This window comes from Phodopus roborovskii, unplaced genomic scaffold, assembly GCF_943737965.1.
Source record: "Phodopus roborovskii unplaced genomic scaffold, PHOROB, whole genome shotgun sequence".
In the NCBI taxonomy this organism is placed as follows: Eukaryota; Metazoa; Chordata; class Mammalia; order Rodentia; family Cricetidae; genus Phodopus; species Phodopus roborovskii.
The window spans coordinates 11,765,774-11,774,440 of NW_026126525.1; positions in this window are offsets into that span (position 1 = coordinate 11,765,774).

Genomic DNA, 8,667 nt, shown 5'->3' on the forward strand with positions numbered 1-8,667 from the left:
ACCATGACTAATTTGCTTTATAAAAATATTTTGAATGATATATTTCTTTAGGATGTAAATCCCAGGAACAGGATTGCTTTGGCAAAGATACTGTATTAGTGTGATTTCTTCAGGGAAAGAGAGCCAGTAGGCTATAGAAATTATTTCCTCTACAGATTTGGCAAGGGGCTGGTGAGATGACTCAGTTAGTAAAGTATATGCCAGGCAAACACAATACCCTGAGTTTGAATCCCCAGCTAGTCTAGACAGGCAAACCAGCCTAACTGATCAGGGATCTCTGGGCTCAGTGAGACAGCTTGTCTCAAAAAGATGGAGGGCCATAGATGAAGGCCCCACATGTAAGCTCTGGTGTACACCACACACACACACACACACACACACACACACACACACACTCTTGAACTCAATCTATGGCTGAAGAAGGCCTTGAAATCCCAGTCCTCTAGTCTCTACCTCCGCTATGCTGAAATACTCTAATCAACTACCCAGGCACCCCATGACCCATTTAGGACATTTAGAATCAGCCATCAAAGCTGTGAGTGTTTCTGGTTTGGTACAAGTTCCAGACTGCTTTCAAGACCAAGCATGAGGATTCTACCACAGAGTCATAGTTTCTAATGAGGCCATTTCAAAGTTTTTCTGGAGGTGAATGAATAGTGTTCTCTGTGTATTTTACTGTACATTTCATTGATTAATGCCAAACCTCATTTTATTTGTGAATGAATTCAGAGAACTTGCTGAGTGTGGGACTTAATAAGACAATCAAAAGTGGATTCCCCACCCAGGATGCTTACAAGTTTTCCCTGAGGCATCTAGTTCTACCTGAGTTATATATAAAAAAATTACCCTCCTCCCCACTGTATTGAATGCTATGCAGCCATTAAAAAGAATAGCCTGCTACTGGCTAGGGTTATGCTTGGCCATGGGATTAAGGTAGAAGGGACTTACACTTTTTATATAAATGGCACACTAGTAAAGATTGAGGTGACATTTCGGAAATAAATATAATTGCCACAGTGGAGACACTGTGACAAAGCACCAAGGTTCTTTTGTTTGTTTGTTTTTCCAGACAGGGTCTCTCTGTGGTTTTGGAGGCTGTCCTGAAACTTGCTCTTATAGACCAGGCTGGTCTCGAACTCACAGAGATCTGTCTGCCTCTGCCTCCTGAGTGCTGGGATTAAAGGTGTGTGCCACCACCACCACCAGGCTTAGGAACTAGGGTTTTTTTTAGCAAATAAACTATAAGGAGAGGAGTATAAAGAGAGGAAGGAGAAAACCACAGATTTTAAAATGTTATGAGCTGGGCATGGTGGTGTAGTGTACCTTTAATCCCAGCACTGCAAATGGAGGCAAGCAGACTCCCTGAGTTTGAGATCAGCATGGTCTACATAGTGAGACCCTGTCTCAAAGTATTACAGGACATAGCAATCACATACAGAATTTAATTCGATATCCACAGAATAACTTTTCCCTTCTTAGATAACCAGAAAGGTGTGAATAATAGAATATTTGATTATGTAAAGGCATTATTCATTTTTCAGACATGGTGAAGATTTGGGTCTAAACCTGTGAGTGGACAAGCGCCGAACAGAGTCCTTTTTTGTTGTTATTCAGTTTGGTTGGTTTCCATAGAAGAATCGCTGAATCTCACTAAGTATCAGTTCTGTCGTTCATTAAGAGGGTATCATACAATATTTTCCAGGGAAGCTACCAGGCTTGTTAAAGTAAACTAATATGCAAACAAGGTCTAGGGAAGGATCCTTAAGCGTAACTGGCCAGCTATGAGTGACCTTAACCTTTAGCCTTGCAAACATGAGCAAAACAACTTTCATTATAGTTTGCATCTGTGAATACTAAAGAAAAACAGAACCTTAGCTTAACCAGTTGGAAATAGCCAATTCAGGTAAGCATGTTAACTAGATACATTCTAGGGGACAGACCAGATAATGCAACTTTATTTCAAAATATTTTATTTATTTATGTGTGTGGGGTATGTGACATGCCATAAGACACAGGTAGAAATCAGAGGACAACTTGCAGGAGTTCTCTCTTCCACCACATGGGACCCTGGAATTGAACTCAGGTCCTCAGACTTGGCAGCAGGTTCCCTCACCTGCTGAGCTAATTAATTCACTGGCCATGTAACCCAAACATTTTTAGAGAAACCCATTTTTATGCTTGGGGAATGGAGTCCCTGAACACCCCTGTGAAACTACTCAATGCATGAATCTGTTTCCTGCAAAGATGTTTTTAAAATTGTATATCCTGCCTCAGTTTACCTTTTAAACAGGCAAATAAAAGAAGCACAGTCAAAAGTATCTGGAAGCCCAAGGAGAACTGCCCACGTGCCTGTGGTTGTCTGTATTCTAATTAGCTAATGGAGGACTTCAGTGTCGGGTGCTGGGTGACAGTCTGCACATTCGAAGATGAATAGAACAAGCGCTGTGGGTGGTAACACACCTGTTATCCCAGCTAACCTGGAGGAGGTGGTTGAGGCAAGAGGATCAGCTGAGACCATAAGTTGAAGGCCAGCCTTGACAACAAGACAGGGTCTAAAAAAGGGGGGAAGGTTAGAGAGATGTCTCAGTCATTTAGAGTTTGCTCTGCTCTTGCAGAATACCTGAGTTAGGTTCTCAGCATTCATGTTGGGCAGCTCACAGCTACCAGTAACTCTAGTTCCAGGACCCAATACCCAGTTGTAGACTCCAATGGCATCTGCACTCATATGCAGGTAAACACACACACACACACACACACACACACACACACACACAAAACACGGGCTTAATTTATTCCACTGTTAAGCAACTTTCAGTGGCTACATGTACACTCTGGGTGTTCTCTGGGTGTCTTTGTACACATCTGGTCACAGCTGACCTTCTAGTTGCTGAGTCAAGAGTCAGTTCATTTCAGATGTCTCTAGTGGAATTTTCCTGTGTGTTTCTGTGTCTTCTGCGGGATGTATCCTTTGTGATTACACAGGGTTTTGGGTTTTGTAAAGCTCTTAGCTTCAGTTGTAATTGAGGTAGACTAGCCAGAACTCCTGAGTCACCCCCCCCCCCCAGGGAAGGCCTTTGGGAATTTGCACACTTGAGTCATGCTGAGCTCTTGAACCTGGGAGCTTTGGAGCCAGTAAGGGGCCTAGCCATACTACTATACCCTGCTCAGGGGTTACAGCGTCAACTTCCTGTTTGATCACCCTGTCTGTTCCAGAGTGCTCTAAAATAGAAATGCATTGAGCTGAACTGTGCAAAAGCCTTGTGCAAGAGAATAGTTTCTAGAGAGACAGACACTGAAAGCAGAGTCCAGATACACCAGATCTCTTTACCAGATACACAAGCTGTGAGGAGCTACGGAGAGAGAGGTTTCTTATTTATGCAGGAGTCACTCTTCCTCAAGGTACACCCTCAAATGCCAGGCACCTGTAAGAAGTTTTTACCCAGATGGAAGTCCTTTCCCACCAGTGTAACCTTGAGTAAATGCCTGGCCGTTTCCTTGGCTGGAGCCTGGAATCTGTGATAACAGCCCCTTCCTCAGGGCCTGGTAGGCTTAGGTTAGTTAAAGCATGAAGTAATTGGTTAAGCTATGCCATGCTCAGAAGTCCCCTAGCCTGGAGCTTACTGAACATTAACATGCCTGTGGCCTACCCTGGGGAGACTTTGTTTCTAGGTCTGTTTAGGGGTCAGGGCTTCAGTTTGGGAAGTGAAAACGTTCTTAAGATGAGATAATGAGGTTGTTCAAAAAATGTGATTGCATTTAATACAAAGAAAGTAAATGCATTTAATAAAAAAATGAATGCACTTAATAAAGAAAATATGATTGCATTTAATACCATTGAAATGTACATATATCTATCTTATGGGAATGGAAACATTTTAACACATTCAGTAGTTTTTCTAGCAAGCTCCTGGTGAAGCTGCTGGTGCTGGCTCAGAGGTCACATACTCTGCGTGGCAGGCCCTACCAGTAATGAACCTCCACCACTCAAACTCAGATTGTGCTTCAGAGTGTATGTAAGGTGATAAATGTGGCTGGTCACTAGGATCTCCATAGCAACAGTCCAGAGCACCACCCCAGGTGTAGATCAAATGCCAGTCTCACTCACCTGCATTCAGCTCCTTGATGCTGCCAGCCAGCACTTTGCATCAAAGCCAAGCTGTGTCTTTATTTAAGCAAATGAATGCTATTTGAGGCTCCTTTGCACTCACCTGGTTAAATTTTTATCTTAGGTTAATCTCCCTGCAAAGGCTTCCCACACCAATTCAGTCCTTCCCTGTCCATGGGTGTCTATGATCCAGCTAATAATAGGTCCTCCTGGACCTCTCTGGATAGTGTTTCCCTTGGGGGTGGGTGGTTCCTATTTTAATTTATTTCCTTTGTTTGCTGTTTTGTTTTTTTGTTTTTGTTTTTGTTTTTGTTTGTTTGTTTGAAACAATATGTCACTATATAGCCTTGGCTATCCTGGAATTGTGTGTATAGACAATACCGACCTCAAGCTGCTTGCTGCTGGGTCTAAAGGTGGGTGCCTGGCTTCTGTTTGCCATCTTTAATGACAGGGCATATTGGAAACTGTTGAGGTGCTGTGTTGGAATGCTAGACTCCTTTGTTTGGTTGTCTGCTACCTATCAGCAAGTGCAAGCAGTTGGGAGGTCCCAGCCTTACTGTGTGAGCTGCACAATCATTCAGCATCAATCAAAACCAAAGGATTTCCATGTGGCAGGAATCTTCCTGGACCAAGCACTCCAACCCCGAGAGTGGCAGAGAGCAGATGTCACAGCTGACCCAAGGCAGAGCAGCACCTGGAGGCTTTGGTCCACTTTGCATTGCCATTTTATAGTCTAAACCCATAAGGTGGGGCGGGCAAGCAAGAGAGATGAGAGAGTTTTACAGAAAGGCACTTGGCGATCAGCAGGTTGTTAAGGGCAGCAGCCCATGTTTTAGCTTTTTCTCCAGGTCATTCTGTTTTAGGTTGGGAGTGGGGTCTTGCCTATACAGTACAAGCACTGCTTTAAGTAAATTACTAAATAAGTCAATAAATCAGCATCTAATGAATCGTCTTTTACCTCGATCTACATTAAAGTATGACATCTCAAAGTATGTGCTGTTTACTTAACAAGGGGGGATTAGAGTTCCCATATGACAACACACAGGACCTTTGCTAATGGATCTTTGGATAGTTTCCCATCTTGGAAGAAGTTCCTGCAGGTTTAGGCTGTTTTCCTCTGAGTAAACTACAGGACTCTTGCAGTCCTGAGTTTTGGGAACAAGTGCAAGGTTGTTAGCTGTATTTAGAAATGTACTTGGGACTGGCCAGCTGACTGCCTCCCCCTAAATCAGGGTTCAAAGTGCACCCCCTCACAGGCTGTTGAGGTCAAGGGTTAGGGTCGATAGAAAACAGCTGTTGAGATGATTGGCTGTTAGCATCTGGACAGAAGAGGGGGGAGTCATCTCTCCAGGCTGCCTGTGGGGCAGATAAGTACAAGAACATGTGTGGAAGGGGACTCGTCACAGGTGTTCAGTTTAGCAAGGCGAAGGGGTGGGCATCATCATGAGATCACAAGTTCAGCACAGGCGGGAAACACGCTTTGCAGGATACATTGGGTTTGGGAGACAGGAGCTTACTCTTGTAAGCTATGGTACTTAACGATGCAGAATGATAATGCAGCTCCTGTTTTGGTCTCACAAAAGCTACCCTGTCATCTTTCCCATTCTGAGAAGCAATCATACTAGCAGATAAAACCACCTACCCACCTGGCCCACCTTGTCACAGGAGGGTGTGCCCAAACCAGGATTTTTAGAGGCTAAAACCTCAGAGAGGGAACGGGGTGGGGCTTGCTAGGTAGCTGTGGAGCTGAGTCAATGAGCCCCAGATTCAGTGAGAAACAGTGTCAAAAATAAGGTGGAGAACACCTGAGGAAGATAGCTCTGGCCTCTGCACACATGTGCATTTGTGTGCAAGCATATTAACACACACACATTAAAAGCACATATAAATTGAAGCCTGATTTTAAAATTCGTAATCACATTAGAGATAGCCCCTTCCATTAGAGATAGTTCTTGCTTGACGTTTTGTTGTTGTTGCTTTTTTTGTTTTTCGAGACAGGGTACTCTGTGTAGCTTTTGGAGCCTCTCCTGGACCTCACTCTGTAGACCAGGCTAGCCTTGAACTCACAGAGATCCACCTGTCTCTGCCTCCTAAGTGCTGGCATTAAAGACGTGCACTACCACTCCCCGGCTTGCTAGACATACTTTAGAAAAACAACATCTCCAAAGATGAAGTTGTATCCGTGTGCCTTACATTCTTTAAATCTACCCCTTGGAATGAATTTAGAGCCACACCCCAAGCTTCTTCCTCCCCAGTGTGGGGAAAATAAAATAAAGCCAGGGTAGAATCACACAAGAAGAGGCTGGAGAGTTGGCTCAGAGATTAAGAGCCATCTAAGAACTCTACCAGAGGTCCTGAGTTCAATTCCCACCAACCACGTGATGGCTAACAACCATCTGTAATGAGATCTGGTGCCCTCTTCTAGGTACACATGTAGGGAGAAATACACACACACACACACACACACACACACAAATCTTTACTATATATAAAAAAGAATCACACAAGATGAGGCTGGAGAGCACAAGGGTGTTATATACCTGGACATTCATTCATTTCCTTTCTTTTCCAATTTTTTATTTATTTATGTATATGGGTTTGGCCTTCGTGTATGTTTGTACACTATACATGCCAGAAGTGGACATCAGATCCCCTGAGACTGGAGTTCCAGATGGCTGTGAGCTGCTGTGTGAGTGCTGGGAATCAAACCTGGGTCCTTGGCAAGAGCAGCTAGTGCCCTTAACTGCTGAGCAATCATCTCTCCTGCCCTGGCATATTCATTTCTTAACATTGCTGGAACAAATCACCACTTAAACAATACCAGTGTGTCATCTTACAGGTAAACAGGCCACACAGGGGTTTGATGGGGCTGGTTGCTTTTGGAGGCTCTGAGGAGCCTAGGATCCTTTCCTGTGCTTTTCTAACTTCCAAGCCACCTGCCTTCCTTGGTACCTCCCTTCATTTTCAAAGCTAACAAAGGGTGGAGGGTTCCTTCCCCCATCACCTCACTCCACTTCTGACTTCTGCCTCTGTCTTCCAGTTTTAAGGACCTTATGATCCCACTGTGCCCACCTAGATAACCCCAAAGTCCTTAATGATGCGTGCCTGCTGATACCTGCCTGATACTCCTGCTATGGGGGTCACAGGCACAGGATCTAAACCTCTGCAGAAACCATTATTCTGCCTTCCCAGAAGTTCAAAGTCCCCAGGGTAACACTGAGGTGCTTGCCTTAGGACCTGCCACTCAGAAAGGACAATTTGTGCCAAAGGTTCTTCCTGTGCCAAATCTCCACTTCAGCCTAGATGACTTCCTGATGGCATCCCCACAGTGCCATCCCCACGGTCACTGCCACTCTTGCCAACATCTCCTCAGTGGACAATGAGACCTCAATATGATTTCATTTGTTGTCTCACTGGTATTTATGGAAGGTCTCTGTGTTTTCACTGTCCTTGTACTTGGAGAACAACGATCTCTTCATGATCAGTAAGGTGTCTCTTCAGATATAATTTAGTTTGCAACTACACAATACACCAAGAAAGCATAGCAATAGACAAGAATAAGCTAAGCTGCCAAGTTAAAGTGTGTATGTGTGTGTGTGTTAAACTTAGGTCTTGAGTAAAAAAAAAAAAAGAACTCTTCTGGACTGTAGTGAGGTTGAGTTCACAGAAAGATACGAACACATGAGAGTGGGAGATGGGATTGAAGAGCAGCAGATAGAGTAGCTTGGCATCTTCGCCTTAGAACTAGGGAGAGGGGACATATTTGGGGACCCAAAGTCATCTGGGGAAGATTAGCAATTCTAGACCTTTACTCTGAAGCTGTCTGTATCATTAATAAAATCCAGCTAAAGTGCTGAGACGTAGCTTAGTTGGTGCCTGCTGAGTATGTACAAAGCACTGGGCTTCATCCCCAGCTCCACATACACTGGGTTTGGTGGTGCATGCCTGCAATCCCAACCCAGGAGGTGGAAGCAGGAAAACCAGAAATTCAAGGTCATTCCTAGCCACACAGTGAGTTTGAGGCCAGACATCGATATATGAAACGCTGTCTCAGAGCAAAATGGGCTCAGCAGGTACAATCCTTGCCACCCAGCCTGGTCACCTGAGTTCACTCCCGGAGCCCTCAGGGTGGAAGGAGAGAACGACTCTCAAAGGTTGTCCTCTGACCTCTCTACACACATGTAGTGGCTTGCACACAAGACAAAGGTTGTTGCTCTTGCAGAGGACCCAGGTTTGATTCCCAGCTCCTATTTACTGACTCAAACATCTGTAACTCTAGCTCCAAGAGATGATGGTCTATTTTGACCTCGGGGGCACTGTATACATGTAGTGCACATACATAAAAGCATGCAAAAATACCTCTTCAGAAAAAGAATTACTGGGTCAAAGCATTCATAGCTCATAGTTCAACAGAGAGGGGTAGGGCTACCTGGGCCCTTCCATGATCCATGACTGACTGTTGACAGGCCCAGTCTTGTGCAGAACGGTTTGGATGATGTTTGGGTGAGATCATGATGGAGATGGCTCTGCCACGCTCACAAGACAACACTTTACAGCCTCCT